At 39.6% G+C, this 14,762-nt stretch overlaps 1 protein-coding gene across 1 annotated transcript in view; it reads right to left on the reverse strand.

Annotated features, from left to right (window-relative positions):
* The window catches only part of FGF12 (fibroblast growth factor 12), a 492,718-nt gene that overhangs the window by 462,966 nt on the left and 14,990 nt on the right, over positions 1 to 14,762 (reverse strand). The gene's annotated exons all lie outside the window — the stretch shown is intronic.

The raw sequence follows: 14,762 nt of genomic DNA on the forward strand, positions 1-14,762 counted from the left end.
TAGTCTGGTTTCAGATCTCAGCTCCAGCTCCCCGACTTACGTGCCAAGTGGCTCTGGGAAACGTCATCTCCCTGCACCTCAGTTTTTCTGTGTTGTTTTTTTTTTAATCTGTAGAATGAAGATAATAGGGCCCACCTACCTCATAGCTTTGTTTTAAAGGTTAACAAATTAATTTTGACAAAGTGCTGGGCACATAATAAGCACTATTAGAAAGTTTGTGAAATAAAATGGAATTCAACGAGCGTCTTTGAGTGTTCACACATGTCAGGTCCTGAAAGGGGACCAGGAGATAGGAAATTTACACCACAGTTGCTGCTGTCAAGGACCTCCCAGAGCAGTGCTGAGAGGAAGACAGAACATTCAAAAACTAAAAAACAACTTCCTGGGTACCATGAAAGAATAGAGAGAATATATAGGACTATGGGGAAGGGAAAGAAAAGAAGTAGGAGCAGGTACCAGCACAGGGAGCTTATATTAAAGGATGGGCTGAAATTTGCCAGGTACACTGGAGAGATGCAAGAGGAAGAGAGTAGGCTTTCAGGCCAAGGGTACAATATACAAGAATAATAACAATACTGACAAGTCTCTCGTATCTGTTATATACAAGACTGTAACGAGTTAACTAACTACATTTTATTGAATCCTGACAACAGTACTTCAAGGTCTCACTGCTATCCTTTTAGAAATTAAGAACTTGAGACTTAGAAAGGCTCACAGTATACTTTTTGAGAATAGCCACTGAGCCCTAACTGATGTGGCTAGATGGTTGAATGTCGTCCCACAAACTAAAATGTGGCCACTTCTATTCCCCATCTGGGCATATGCCTGGGTTGCAGGCCAGGTCCCCAGTTGGGGGTGCACCCAAGGCAACCAATTGATGTTTCTCTCACACATCGATGTTTTTCTCCCTTTCTTTCTCTCTCCTTTCACCTCTCTCTGAAAATAAATAAATAAAATCTTTAAAAAAAAAAAAAAAAGAATATACAGTAAGTGGCAGAGCCCATCTGCCTCCAAGAATGGAGCTGCACAGGCTGTTTCTCCAGCACTCCTCAATCCTAGAAGCGACAGGCTGTGGCATAATCAGGGATTTTTTTGAAGAAAGGAGAGAGATAAGGAAGGAGCTAAAAAGAGACGAAGGTAAAGAGGACTTGTCATGTGCTGGTTTTGTGTTTAAGCAGGATAGACTTGAGCATGCTAAGAAGCTGAGAAGTCAATAGAGAGAGAGGATGAAAACACCAGAGATTTAGGAGTAAGTGCTGACATTATCTGTCCCACAAGACACACAAGGTGACAGGATCCATGGTAAAAGCTGACCTGCTAAGAATAAAGAGCGGGCCAACTCTTGTTCTGAATAAGGAAGAGGGAGGGATAGGAACAGATAAAGGCAAGCTCTTATACAATATGATGAAAGGGGTTAGAAAGTTGGGATTAAACCGAACTGCAGGCCGTATGATCATAGTCGGGGAAGTCACCGGAGTCGGTGGACAGTGCCCCCTCCACCCTCTCCCTCCCACACCAACAGCGTGTCCAGAGTGAACACCCTCATGCTCCTTCGCCCACCTCCTGCCCCAGGTACTCTGAATGTGGTGCAACTTTTTATTAAAATGTTAGCTTTCATTTCTTCCCTCTCCCTTTTGCTATTTGAAGTAGGGCACTTAAGGTAGTATTTCCCTGATTCAGGCATTTTTCCAGTACGGAAAACAGAAGCTATCTGAAGAGCATAGCTCTTAGAAAAGAATGGAATCATTATGGAGACCATGCAAAGGGTCTCTTAAGAGCACCTAGAAGCGGGGAAGTTTTCCTTTGCAACTAAAAACATAAGGAGGGGAATACTGAGGACAGCAGGGTAGAGGGGAGCAGGGGTGCTCTGGGGACTGAGGGCAGCATGGTTTGCTGGGGAGCTGAACCCCAGGCAAAGAATAGTTCTTGGTAACAGTAAATATTCTCACACCCCAGGCATGGCACACACTCCACTTCACAACAGTGGCCAATGACCACGAGTGCTCTGAAGCTCGTAAGACCCAGGTAGGACCTTGACTCCACTTGGAAGAGGGGATAAGGCCCAATAATTCATTTACTACCAGACACAGGGAAACAAAATCAGATTTAAGTTGACTGAAATGAAAGAAAAGAAAGGCACATTGCTTTGCCTCTGTGTTAAGAGGGTATAAGTCAGATTCAACACAGTGTTTGTTTTCTGTTCTAAATGCAAACAGCATTTTCATCTTCTGCCTTTGCTCACACTGCCTCCCCACCCCAAGGACTTTGCCTACTCTGCAGACTCTGCATGTCCAAAGCCCACCTCAGTCCAGAGGAACTCAGATGCCCCCTCCTTGGCTGAGCCTTCATTCTCTGAGTAGGGTTGTGGGGGGAGGAGTGACTCTCATTCTACTTTGTGTGTACATTCCATTAATGACATCTGCTCCTCAGGAGGATTTCATTCATTACTGAACCCCTTCTACCACCCAATATGGCGGCTTTCATGTACATAGCAGGTTCGTAGTAGATGTCTTATATCATTTCTCACTGAACAAACCAACTAATAAAATATGAAGATTCAATTTGAGATTAGTGATCTTTAGTTGCTTAAAGAATTATAGCTCAGGATCTGAGTCACTTTTTAAAAATTCTGTTAGAACTTTTCCTTACCCAAAACATGATTTCTATACATAAAGAATTATTTACCCAGTAGACTCAGTTTTGCCTACTGTCAGGTTAATCAGTCAGCAAAGGATGAATCACCCACTTTCTGAGTGTCATCTAAGCGATATCAAGGCATAGTGTTACATCCTGAAAACGGGAATAGTAATATCTTCAAGATTACAGTGAGCCATGGTGAATGGCGGGGCTAGAAAGCTCGCTGCAGATATGAAAGAGCTTTATACAATTGGTTTCCTGTGGCACTAAGCTAAATGTTGTCTGTCATCCTATAGCCCAAAGCAAGAGTGGAAAATCCCATTTGCACCCACCAGAATGTCCCAGCTACATTTTTCTGTTGTCTTGTTCTGAATTTGTACCCCTTTCTTTCAGTGAGGCCAGAAAGGTTTTGCAAAGAAGCCCAGTGCAAGAGACTGATGCCAGCACCTCTCACCAGATTCACCCATTATTGGTTCCACTTGGGCGACGCTGTAGAGTTTTTCAGGGTGTTTGCATTTCTAGTACCGCAAGCAAATAAGGGAGGAGCCCAGGGTGACTGGTGGAGAGAATAAGAGAAGGTGACAGTCTACTTCAGGAAAGAATGGTTGCCTTTCTTTCGAAAGCTAGTCTATCACAAGTAAGCCAGGAAGGGATCTTGGAGTGGAAAGAAGTGGCTGCTGCCCAGAGATTGCTGGGCCAGGAGGCACAACGCCAGGGTACGAGGTCCGACTTCACTATTACTGCGGAGGGTGACCTGCCTCAGTCACCCAGTTATGCTGGTCCGCCATTTCCTTGCTGTAGTGGGGAGAAATGCATGTCCTAGGGACCTTACAGCAGTGCCTGTTAAACTTTAAGGGGCTAAGGGTCTCAGTAAATGCAAATTTTAGCGCAGTAGGTCTAGGTAAGGCATTTCCAACAAGCTCCTAGGTAATGCAGATCCACCGGCTGGTAGAGCTCATTTTGATGACAAGGCCATAAAGGCCTGCAGTGGAGACTGAATGAGGGAAAGGGCAGGGAAATGCCTTATCAACTGTAACGTATTAAGGAAAGTTATTATGATTAGCAATAATAGAAACAGGTGCTTTCTCTGGGTAAGCTTCAGTACAGCATTTTTAGGGGTGCTCGCACCCTACCCTACCCTGAAGACTTGAACATATTTTTAAGGGCTTCCCGATCCTCCCCCACCTCTCAGTTTGTTGTCAATGTGGCTGCTTGCAGCCCAAGGGCTGACTTCTCCCCCTGACAGAAGGAGTGGGATTAACTTTTTCCAGAAGGCAGTAGGCTAACGCAGCGATTTAGCAAGTCAATGAATCCCCAAAAGTAACTGGGGTGGGGGGGGAGGTGGGGGTAGACTCTGAAGAACCCTGTGGAAAAACACACAGCTCCTTTAAAAATGAAACAGGATCTGGATCTCCAACAGTTCTTCAGAGGTATCCTCACATTGCTGGACTCACATTGCTTTTGCAAACAGGATCAAAAGAATTTTGCCTCTTGCAAACTCATTTGCATTTTTGTCTCTTCCACCAGCAATGTGACGCTCCTGCAACATCAGAAAAGATGTTCACCTTTTCTAAGGGAAAATTATTGGTACTGTCCCAAATTTCTGGTCTACAAGGACATTCACAGCAGGTTAACTCCCAGCCTCAGCTCAGAATTTCAGAGCTCTCATTACTATCCTGACGGGCTCAGATGTTAATTGTCTGCAGGGGCTGGTTATGGAGGAAAACACCCTATGACAGGGAGGTGCTAGTGTACTGACTGGTCCCAGGGGTGTCCTCTTGGACACCTGAGACTTGACTGTGATGGAAGCTGCCGGTCAGGGGCTCACCAAACCTCATCTCCAGCCTCCTCTTTTGTCTGACTTCACAGGCCTCCCTGCTGCCCAGCAGAGCTGCCCGGCACACTCCCACTTCAGAATGTTTGCATTTGCCATTCCCTCTACCTGGAACGCTGTCCCTCAGATGGATCCTTGTTTTGCCATTGCTTGATCCCTTACCTATTCAGGTCCTTGCCCATGAGTCACCTCTTCAGTGAGGTTTTCCATGACCTACCTAATTAAAATCCTAAATTAACCCTGTAATGTCTACTAGTTTTCCTGACCACCTTTCCTGCTCATTTTTTTTTTCATGGTACTTTCTTCAGTATCTGCCATAAAATGTGTCATTCATTCGATAGTCGCTCTTCTACCAAGATAAACTCCAAGAAATCAGGAAAATTTTTTGGTTTTCTTTTCTTTTCTATACAGACCAGTGCTTAGCACACAATAGGCCTGAAGAAATACTGGTGAATAAATAAATAAATGTTTTAATTCATTACCTGATTAATAATGGGGTTACTAAAACGCTGAGTCCCAGATAATGTGGCTGCTCATCATAACTATATATACTACATATATGCTTCTCTAACAAAATTATTTACTTAAAAATTTAGTGTTCTGGTCTGGGAGATAAACAAAGGTGGTATCTAAGTTCTGTGTGTGGCCAGCAGCTATACAGCTATATAAATCAATAGAAGTTTTTTTCTTAGCCTCAGTCTCTACTGCAAAATATAAGAATTACACCAGATTCCTAAGTCTCCTGCAAATACCAACATCATGTGATACTAAAGTTAAGACTAGCAGTGATATCATACACAGTAATAACAACAAAAAATATTTATTGAGTATTAACTGTGTGTCTAGGAGATGAAGACCAGAAAGGCAGCTAAATATAGACTTAGGTTTCAATAGAGCTTACTTACACCACTAAGAGCAAGAATAGAAAAGACAAAAAATTAATGAAAAGTTAAATATTAATCCAAAATATAGATTAGATTCCTACATTGAGCAGGAATGATAAATTTTAATATTCCTGCCAGCTCTATAATTTACCTTTGGTTCTCTGGAGATTTGAAAAGGGTAGATACTTGCCAAAGATGAACAAACAGCAACAGAGCTCTTACTATTTTTTTTTCATCTCTTTCCAAAAGGTGGTGATCACTCCCATTTTTCAAAGAGAAACCACAAAATACCAGTAAGAAAACCTGAGTTGTCAGCAGCTCCTAAGCCTTTCAGAGTTCCCATGATATTGCTGCTTTCTTTTGTAAATATTAGTCCCTTTGTCCCTTTCAGAAAACTCTTATGTTAATACTACAAAGAGAATGACATGTCATGAGAGAGAAGTCTTCCCTCATCCTGTCCAAAGATATGGATGATAACTTTGTCTTCGTCCTTAAAAAAACCGCAGTCATTATTTCCCCGATCAAGTCCCCTAACACATTTGTGACTTTCAAATGAGTTTTTTCCTTCTCACTTCTGGTTTCTAATCCTCACTTGCCACCAAATAGCAGTCACATCTTATTTTCTGGATTCAGGTTTTACATCTGTAAGACAAGTGTTTGGGCAAATAGCTTTCATGTTATTTTGTAATATCTTACTTAGTGTTTTCAGTAACAAGGAAATCCGTTTGGACCTCCCTGCCCTTTCGTTTCCTACAGAATTAAAAGGTGTAGAAGAGGAGTGACTCAGTGGTGACCATGGCTCTCAGAAAGCTGTGCCTAATGGGACATTAACACCACTTCTGGGTGCGAAAAATCTCAAGTAATAACTGTTTGGTTGTGGTGGGGTGTGAGGTACCACTCCTACTCATTTATTTCTAGCTCAGGAGGGAAGAGCGCAGTGATCTAGGACACATAACAAACATTCCATAATTTCCAACTGCTTATCATCCACAATGAACAAATCTAGTCTTCCTTAGCCACACTGGCAGAAAGCCACTGATATGACAGAATTAGCTGTCCCCTGCAATACTTGGAAAGGGGAGGTGCATTTCCCAATTTATCATGAGCTTGCCCTCCCATCGAAACCATTGTTTAGTTTTGGGCAATGGCCATTCAGATCCATTGCATGTTAGGTCACAAAGTCAAGTGAGTATTCAAAAGTGTTGCAGAAAGACAAAATAAACAAAAAATAAAACAAACAAACAAACAAACAAACAAAAATACCCTGACTTAAATGTCAATAGACTTTCATGTAACTTCTCTCTCCACCGCTCTCTCTGGATTTCCAGTTCCTATGCTGTACGATGAGGGGTTGGTGAGATAATTCCCACATTTTTTGAGTCAGTTATTGTGTTGTACCTAATCATTGTCATTGCAAAAAAAAAAAAAGAAAGAAAGAAAGAAAGAAAAAATCATTTGAATGTCTCTGCTCCAAAAGTAAAAACAGAACTTAAAGACAATTTAAGAAATACCATTTTTTTTTTCAGATACAACAAAAAATAATTTAAAACTCTGATGGGTGTCAATTCTGGTCTTAAGGAATGAAGTAGGTCTTGCCTGCTGTGGCTCAGTTGGTTGGAGCGTCATCCTGTAAACTGAAAGGTCATGGATTCAATTCCCAGTCAGGGAACATGCCTGGGTTGCGGGTTCAGTCTCTGGTCGGGGTGTACACAAGAGGCAACTGATCGATGTTTCTCTCTCACATAGATGGTGCTCTCCCTTTCTCTCTTCGTCCCACCCCCTCTCTCTAAAATAATGAGCATGTCTTTGGGTGAAAATTTTTAAAAAATGAATTCAGCAAGGGGACTCTTGCTGAATTTCTGCTGCGTGCCATCACCACTAACACAGAACTAAAACCGCTTCTCTCAGGACAGCGGGGAAACTACAGGGCTCCTCATGAAGTCACTTCAGAAGCCTGAGGGGGGGTCATTAGCACATGTCTTGAGCTCCTTCTTTTTCAGGTTAAGCAACTTCAATTCCTCAACCTGTCATTAAAGTGCTCATTTTAGATGTAAAAACTCTATTTTTACTAAGTTCTAAACTGCAGAGTTCAAAAATGGACACTTTTAAAATATTCACATAACACAGAATATAACCATATATCACATTCACGAACCCAGAAAGTATACTTCTTTAAATAAAAGATTTGCTATATTTAACAGACTCACATAAAATAAAATTAGAATTTCATTTTGCAATGAAACAAAGTCTTGTTGCATCATGACAAAAAGATATATTTCATTTTTAAAAGATTTTTTTTTCACTGAAAATGAAGCAGAGATGAAACCATGACTTCTCAGCACCATGTTTCCTCATTTTACAAGTGGAAATCACTTAACATATTTGAGCAGATACATTATTAAAAGCATTTGGTACCACAAAAGAATCATGCTTCCTTGAAATATTAGCATTGCACAGTATTAGTAACTTTGGATACAGCACTAATTATTTTAAAGAGCCGTCATTGAATAATACAGTGTGAACAGCAAAACAGAGACTGAGATCTTTTCAGTCGTCTCCCAAATCAAGTGAAGGCTGACTTGCTGCGCTTCTTTGAACAGACCCTGGGCTGCGGTGTGGGGACAAAGAAACTGGTCCAGGGGACCCTGATTACAATCCTGATTTTGTGCTTAAGCAAGACACTTCTTTTGTGATACTAACTTTTTTAAGAGCATATTGTATTCATTACCTATAAAGTCAGCTAACTGAAGTAAGATTTCTTCTCGCTTTGTGATCATAAACCAATGTGCTACAAATATTAAATAAATTCACCTTAAAATACAAATGGAATTAAATTCTCACGTAATTTGGAGAGTTTCTTATAGCTTCTCATTCTAAAAGGGAATGGTTAATTGGGTGAAATTCATGACCAAATTTAAAATACTCCTGATAAGTCACTCTGGGAAAAACTTTCAGAAATTTGAAAGAGTTGATTATAGGTACTCACCTTAATTTTTAAAAGAAAATCATATCCTATTGATATTTTCTCTACCTTGCGTAGGCTTTGGTAGTTTCAAAGAATCCCAAACTAATTTTCAAAAGATGGTATCTTCTTCTATATCTGACAGAGTCCATATAATATTTAAATAAGATTGTATACAGGAAAACATGTATAATCAACAGGACATTTTAAAGATGCCATTTTTTTTACCTTCCTTCCATCTCCTTAGCAAAATTAATCTCTCCTTATCCTATACTACTGGAACTTTGTTTCATCTCTCTTAAAATTTTTAACACATGCTCTTTTCTCCATAAGATCAACCATTTCTTCCAATAGAAATTGTCTTACTCACTTTTCCATCTACAGTACTAAGGATAGTGCCATTTTTTTAAAACAAATAATCAATATTTTTTTTGTTTAAGGAAGGAAAAAAACACGTTTAAGTTATTAGAGAGTATATCACAACCAAATGTGCTTTAGGTGTTGTAGGCATAATTTCTTATACAGAATTTCATCTGTATTAATAATTAGCCTCCTCTTTAAACATTCGCATTCCTCTAAGAGACAATAGAAAAAGGTAGAGGATAGGAAATTCCACTGGCTCCTTTTCTGTGCTTAAAATGTTAAATTTTGCCATTTTCTTTAAAATAATTCCTTAAAATCACGTATTCAAAAATTATTATGTGGGTTTATAATTGGTAAGACTTCTGATTAAATAATCTAAACTTAATAATACCTTTAAATACATAACAATTTCTTATCACCTGTACTCAAGAAAAAACCTTGAAAGCTTTTAAGCTGGAAGAGAGTCTCTAGGTCATTTATTTAGCCCACCTCATATTACTGATGACGCAAGAGAACTTCATGAGGTAAAGTGACTTTGCCAAGGTCACTGCAAATCAGTGACTGAGTGCTGCTGAACAACCCCAGGATGGACTCAAGATCATCTGACTCTAGCCCAGTGCCCTTCCCTTCCTTCCTGTCCTCTCCAATTTATTCATCCAGAACTGACCGGGCGAAAACACCTGGGAATAGTCAGACCTCAGACCTCTATTAATAACAACTCACTTTATTATAGTACTCTATGGTTTACAAAGCACTTCCCATAGACTCTCTCCTTGACTCTGTCCCAAAACCCCAGAGACAGGATATATATTTCCTTTTACAATAAACTAAGGCCCAGAAATGTAAAGTAAGATGTCCAAGGTCACAAAGCTAAATTTGAACTCAGACTTTTCTTACTCGAATCTAAATCTCTGTATATAATAAATTCACAGCAATCTCTGTTCCCAAGATATAATCAAGAAAAAAAAATATTCCAGTAGTATGCTCATTTACATTCAATTAAGCCAAGATTTTAAGGGGCCTTCCCCAGTAAGTTTGTGAAGGGCTTATGAATGTAAAGGTTGATTTCAAAAGAACTCAAACATTAACCAGATGAATAACCTGTGCACAGGGAATAAACGAATTGGAAAACAGGGCAGGGCAGCCACCAAAAGGCCTTTCCAGCAAAATAATTTAGACATCAAGGACAAGAATGGCCTTCCTTACCTACATATTTCAGCCTCCCGTTTTGAGCAGAGGGAACTAAAACATCTTTACCACGAGTGCTCAGGAGATAGAAATCCCAACGTACTTTGAAGAACAAAAATTACAGTAGTTGTGGCTCCAGAAATGCACCCATATGAACTAATACAGAAGTCTCTTTTTTGACACTCCCAAGGTCCTGAGAAGTAGAGTCTGTACGTCTGAGTCACTAGGGTCACGGATGTAACTAGAGACAAGAGTTAGGAAGTACGAAGGTGTCCAGGCAGCCGTCAAGGGAGCTGACAGGGAACAGCACGCCGAGCTCTGATGGCTCTGATGGGAGGGAGGAGACGCTGAAGCCTGGTGACAGGGTACACGGTCAGAGAATACTGAAGAGCCATGCCACACCCCATTGCAAAGGGCAAGAAGAACAGAGAAGGGACTGTTTTATTTCCCATTTTAGAAATAGCAGAGAAATTGCTTCTAACAAAGTGAAGGAGGAAGTTTTCATGCCTAACTAGATTTCCAGGGGATAAAGATCGATAATTCTCTTCCATGGGAAACAGGAAGTTAAGTCACAGTGAATATGATCCCCTATTTACAGGGCCCCTGAGCTTGGGGTGAGATCTGGGTGATGTTTCAAAAAAGAAGGAAGGGCAAACGGACACTGTGTGCTACATATGTGTCAGGACACTCACGCTATGTATGTTTGTCCATGCGGGTATAATAATAAATAGTACCAAAAAAAACAAATAAATAAATGAATATTATTATATATCAAGGATTTTATATTTTTATTCATTCAATTAACTTTGTATTGTATACTTAATATGTGTCAAGTCACTGGGGTTACAAAGAAGAGAGTAGTCTTTGCCTTCATGGTGCTTGTAGCCTAGAGGAGGAGTTCTGACATGCAGCCAAGGACCTCTATACAATGTAGAAGGAAATCAGTACTGAGGGGCGGGGGCTGGGGGGAGGGGCATTGGTGGAGGATAGGAGGACAAGAGGAGGGAAAGCCTTCTCACCAGAGAAGGACCAAGAAACACTTTATTGAGGAAATTACAATCTCATTATCTGTGGATATAAGAATTCAATATACAGGGTAAGGCAAAAGTAGGTTTACAGTTTTAAGTATGAGAAATAACAGAGTTTATTCTTGTATCATTATTTATTAATAATTGTTTTATTTTCCATATGAACAACTGTAAATCTACTTTTGCACCACTCTATAATTTGGGAAGATATTATAAGATCTCTTTCAAGTTGTGTTTTGTTTTAATGAGTAATGTAATTACTGTTAATATTTTATTACTGATAAAGAAATTGCTATTGAACGATATGTTTTTATAGTTCTTAGCTTCCCCATAATACACCATTTTCTAATAGTTAAATCATGAAACTATTAATTTAACAGAATCCATTACACTCTTAAGTGTTCACTGAAGACAACATTCTCTGCCTCTTCAAAATGTTTAAATTCTATGTTTGTACATCTGTTGTATGCTTTCAAGACATTGTAAACATGGGAAAATCTCAAAACTATATTACAAAATAGCATAACCAAAGCTTCATTTGGGAAGCTGTCCTTTAAATTTGCTGGGTGAATTTGAATTCAGTCAATATTAATATTAACCTGTACAGATAAAAAGAGCACTCTCCTTCCAGTTTAAGACCTATGGCCCTGTTTTCAAAAGACACGAGAACTCCGAGCCATTCTGTCTTTATGACGTCACACAAAAGAGTTCGGAGTCCCGTACCTATGTACAAAGCATAGCTCCTTCATTTGAAATATTCTTTTTAAATAAATCCTCAGGGTTTTCCAAAACTGGTACTTTCAGATCTCTGAGACCCAGAGCTAGTACTTAATAATTTTAATCCTATTTAATGATGACTGGGCCTTAGGATAAGGCACAATTTGACTTAGTGTATAGCATGAGTTTCAGTCTTGACTTTAGCACAACTGAGTTACATTTTTCCCTTAGCCTCAGTTTTTCCAGGTAAAATCAAGACACTAAGAAATAACTTGCAAAATTCCTTCTTACCATAAAATGCCGGAATTCATACAAGGATTTTTCTTGGATATTACTGTTTGAGTTGTGAGAGCTCAGACTTATTTCCAATTATGAGTTTGAAGGTAGACTTACTTGTGCCCACCTCTTAGAGCCTCTAGCAGTTGTTACTGTTTCCATTACAGCATTTACCATATTGCATCTTGGGCAGTGGTGTCTGTCTCATCGAGTGTAGAAGATTTGGGAAGTCAGGAGCTGTCTCTTACTCGTGGTCTTGCCAATGCCCAGTAAAGCATGACTCAGTAAGTGTCCAGTGGATGCCCAGGTAGTAGAAAAATGAATGAGTTAGAATGTCAAGGCAATGTTTAAAAACTAACTGGACATGATCTTGACAGTCTCTTAACCTTGTAATTCTTCTAAGGTATTCACAGGTGCTTTCTCTTAGGAAGACTACTTTAATGACCCTGGTGTCTGAAAACCTAAGTATAATCAATAAACAGAGGAAGCCAGCCAGGGCACTGCTGAGAATTCCACAAAATTCTATCTCCCGGACCTCAGAGCTAAGATTATCTTGTTTTAAATATTATTTAGTATCTTCTGAAAGTACAGAGATATCTAAGTAAAGATGGGGAGATTGCACACAGGCTTTTAAGTTCATTCCTACCTGAAAAACCATCAAACGTACAATAAAGGGATGTGTGCGTGTGTGCGCGCGCGCACGTGCTTTTGATGAATCTCTAAAGATGAAACAAAAGGGAGAGAAGACAACAACAACCACAGTTTAGTAATGGGAAACCAGCAGGTAGAGATATAAAGGATTTAGCGGACCAGAGAAACCTGAGTTCTAAGTCAGCAGTGAGTAGAAACAATCAACAACCTAACTGAGACTGCAGAATCTTCAAGAGATTAGACAGGGGCAGTACGAGGGTTTTCTAAAAGTAAGGTGATCCGTTCTCCATCTATGAGTATGTCTCTGTTTTTCTTGTTAGTTCAGTTTGTTCGTTAGATTCTACATATGAGCGAAATCATATGGTATTTGTCTTTCTCTGACTGGCTTATTTCACTTAGCATAATTAGTGTGGGGAGGTTAGTGGGTAGAAGGATTGAGCAAAAAAAGAAAAGGACTCATGGACATGAACAGCAGGAGGTGATTTCTCGGGGGAGGGGGTATAAAGGGACTAAATGGTAATGGAAAAAAATAATAAAGATTATGTGTTTTTTTAAAAAGTAGGACAAGAAGGAAAAGAGTAATATATGCAAGATTGGTGGGAAGCTTGTTTTTAAAAAGATATAACCTCAAACCTTCTCCTACACATTGAGCATCTAGACAACGGTCCTCCCCAATACCAGTAGAAGGCTAGAGAATGACTCTGTAGAGGACAGAACAGAAGTGGTCTGTACAGGGGGCAGAATGAGGCCACATTGAAAACTGGGAGATTAGGGGGACATTTATACACTGATTGCTGAGACCCATCAAAGCCTGGCAGCCAGGTCTTTACCATCCAGGAAGAAGAAAGAGACCTCTTTGGGGAATCTTGTGAATAATAGGAGGCAAGACCTGAAGATACTGATCTCAGGACTTTCGCAATGAAAAACCCACCAAGGTCACCCTACAACTAAGATCATTGTTCACAAGCCCCACCCATGTGCACAGAGCTGCCAGTAACCTTTTCAGCCCCCCACACCTACTATTAAATATGAACAAGTAATTGCATAAAAGCATCTGCAGAAAATCTCTAACATTAAAGATAGAAACCCAAACAAATAATCCAATTAAAGAATGGGCAAAGGACTTGAATAGTTTCTTCTCCAAAGAAGACATGTATGTGGCCAATAGACATGTGAAAAGATACTCCATGTCACTAATTATCAGAGAAATGCAAATTAAAACCACAATGAAATATAACCTCACGCCTGTCAGAATGGCTATCATCAATGAATCAACAAATAAGTGTTAGTGACGATGTGTAGAAAGGAGAGCCCTTGCGCACTGTTGCTGGGAACGCAGACTGGTGCAGCCACTGGGGAAAGGAGTATGCAGTTACCTCAAAGAAATTAAAAATGGAACTGCCTTGTGACCCAGTGATTTCACTTCTGGGTGTATATCTGAAGAAACCTGGAACACTAATTAAAAAGAATATAGGTACCCCCTATATTCATTGCAGCATTACTTACAATAGCCAAGATTTGGAAGTAGCCCTACTGCCCATCAGTGGATGAGTGGATAAAAAAGCTATAGTACATTTACACAATGCAACACTACATGGTTGTGAAAAAAGAAGGAAATCTTACCACCTCCAATAGCATGGATGGCCCTGGAGAGTGTTATGCTAAGTGAAATAAGCCAATGAGAGAAAAACAAGTACCATATGATTTCACTAATATATGTAATCTAATGAACAAAACAAACACACAGAACAGAAACAGACTCATAGATACAGAGAACAGACTGACAGCTGTCAGAGTAGAAGGGGATTGGGGGACTGGGTGAGAAAGGTGATGGGATTAAGCAAAAAACTCACAGGTAACAGTATTGTGATTACCGGAGAGACATGGTGATGGAAAGAGATTTAACTTGGGGTGGTGAACACACAATACAAAAACAGATGATGTATTATAGAACTGTACACTTGAAACCTATATATTTTATTAACTAATGTCACCCCAATAAATTCAATTAAAAAAGAAATATAAATATTGTAACTGTGTATGGTGAAAAAAGGGCTTGCTGTAAGCAAAGGCTATGAAAGCAGACACAACATTTTTAAATATGTATCATTAATATTTTCAACAAGGTATTAACAAATATCACCTCACTGAAACAAGATAGTATAATATAAAGTCAAACATTCAAGAAAACTAACAAATAAGGATTTTGGAAACTAAAAAGC

This window comes from Pteronotus mesoamericanus, unplaced genomic scaffold (assembly GCF_021234165.1).
Source record: "Pteronotus mesoamericanus isolate MK-2021 breed Mesoamerican mustached bat unplaced genomic scaffold, CSHL_Meso_final contig_82, whole genome shotgun sequence".
Taxonomy (NCBI): domain Eukaryota; kingdom Metazoa; phylum Chordata; class Mammalia; order Chiroptera; family Mormoopidae; genus Pteronotus; species Pteronotus mesoamericanus.